Below are 2,814 nucleotides of genomic sequence, written 5' to 3'. Positions count from 1 at the left end.
CTCACCCCTGCCCACTTTGACAACCTAGGATGGCTTAGAGTAGACGACAGAGTACAGCAACTTGCAATGGGCCTGGTCTACAAGATACACTACACGACCAAGGTACCCATGTACATGTCAAAATACTTCCCAAAGGTCAGTGAATACCACGATCACAACACCAGAGGGAGCTCCACAAATCATGTTAAACCCAGATTCGGCTCAAACAAGGGACTAAACACGTTTCGCAATTATGCCAAATCAATGTGGAACGCCCTACCCAAAGCTGTAAAGGAATGTGAATCACTACCCACTTTCAAAAACACTCTCAAAAAACACCTAAGGGAGACTGCAACTCGAAACTGGCCCCTGTAAATGTCCGAACACAACCCCCTCCAATGTACAGTAAATTACCAAGTATGGTCTTGTCAATAATCCAATGTACAGTTTTGTTTGTACAGTTATACAGTGTCCCCCACCCACCCCTCCTACCCAACCTCCCCCCCCCACTCCTACCCAACCCCCCCCCACCCACCCAACCACCTCCAATGTACAGTCCCCCCCCACCCCCACCTACCCAATCCAATGTACAGTTTCTATGCCAAATGTATATACTCTTTTTTCTGGACTCTTTTGTATCACAAACAGTACTGTAATTGCAAATCTGGTATGTCATAAATGTATAGATGTAGCAGTACTGTCTATCTGTATGTCATGTATGTCATAATATGTTACGATGAATTGAAAATGGGGGACCCTGATGTAAACAAGACGAAAGTCTTTCTCTGGTCTGCATCCCCTTAACAATTGTATGTATTGAGCTGTACTGTACTGTACCCATTCTGCAATCTGTTAATAAAGTTTTCAATCAATTCAATCAATCAAACGGTAATGCAATAAAACAACCACAGGAAGCTGTTGTAATTAACAAGTGGCACTGCTTACCCCACTCTCCCCTATTGAGTATGTCATAAATGTCACTATGAATTGAAAATGGGGGACCCTGAATGATGTAAACAAGATGAAAGTCTTTGAATGAATGAATGAATGAAAACTTTATTTAACAGATTGCAGAATGGGTACAATACAGTACGGCTCAATACATACAATTGTTAAGGGGATGCAGACCTGAGAAAGACGTTTGTCTTGTTTCCATCAGGGTCCCCCATTTTCAATTCATATATACATTTATGACATACACAACATACATGACATTTATGGCATAGGGACATATAGGTATTTGGTACTGATACATTTGTCTGGTCTGCTGCATCCCCTTAACAATTGTGTGTATTGAGCCGTACTGTACTGTCTGTACCCATTCTGTACAATCTGTTAAATACAATTTTCAATCAATCAATCAAAACAGAGATCCTAACAGAAACTATCTACATTGGAGTTGATATTAAGTTGATCGATACAAACTCACCGGAAGCATGACGGTCAGCTGGTCTGATGACGAGAGTTGTGGAGAAACCGCTGAAAGTCCACAGCCACAGGTCTCCCTCTCTCTCTCTCTCTCTCTCTCTCTCTCTCTCTCTCTCTCTCTCTCTCTCTCTCTCTCTCTCTCTCTCTCTCTCTCTCTCTCTCTCTCTCTCTCTCTCTCTCTCTCGCGGAGGAGCGTCTGTTGTCCCGTTATTACCGGGGGGGGGGGGGGGGGGGGGGCAGCGCGCCTCTCCTCTCCGCCGGTGTTACCGGGACGACGTCAAAGCGGGAAAAGGAGCGCGCGGTTCAGATGTTGGATTCTGACATTATAATAAATGTGTGTTTGATTTATTTTCTGTCTGTCGCCTCAGAGAGAGTGAGACACAGAACCCCGCCCCTCCCTCCCTCCCTCCCTCTGCCCCCCCCCCCCCCGCCCTGTCCCGTGTTAGTGGGTCGTGCTGAGGTCACAGACTAGACTGTCATGAGGAATAGTCTGTTTTTTGTTTTGTTTAAAAAAAAAATATTGCATAATATATATTATATAGTATATTATCATATTATTATAGAACCCATTATAGCTCTTCCAACTCTTCACCGTATGCCCTGGTATGCATGTGACAAATAAACCTCTTGATTCTTGATTTCTTTCCAATGTACAGTTTCTTCCCCCTTGAATGGATATTTTTTTATTATTATTATCTCTCTTAAACAGTACTGTATATTTGTATATCTGGTATGTCGTAAATGTATAGATGTAGCAGTACTGTCTATCTGTGTGTGTCATAAATGTTATGATGAATTGAAAATGGGGGACCCTGATGTAAACAAGACGAAAGTCTTTCTCTGGTCTGCATCCCCTTAACAATTGTGTGTATTGAGCTGTACTGTACTGTACCCATTCTGCACTCTGTTAATAAAGTTATCAATCAATCAATCAATCAATCAATCAATCAATCAATCAATCAATCAATCAATCAATCAATCAATCAATCAATCAATGCCTACATTAGAATAGATATTTTACAGAGACAAAATACAATTAAAAACCTGCTGTCTAATGTCTAGTTAGTCCTCCATATCAATATTTATACTTACCATATATATGTATCCACATCTGTCTCTATATACAGTACCTGCATATATAATCCTTTTTACATATCCATTCTGTAGATACTATATATCATTCTGTACATACCCTTACCTACTCTTACTAGTTACACTGCTGGTCAGTATGACTTTATACCTGTATCACTGTACACAGTAATACTACAACTCTGTACATACATCTGATTAGCACTATTATTACTCAGTAGTACTCGTTTATATTTCATACCCAGTTTAATCACCTGTACATTGTATATTACTGTTGCACTTTACTGTTACATTTGCATTCTGTTTGGACGCCAAACC

Source organism: Notolepis coatsorum (genome assembly GCF_963971535.1).
Source record: "Notolepis coatsorum genome assembly, chromosome: 2".
NCBI classification, from domain to species: Eukaryota; Metazoa; Chordata; class Actinopteri; order Aulopiformes; family Paralepididae; genus Notolepis; species Notolepis coatsorum.
Note: the sequence above shows the minus strand (reverse complement) of the source record.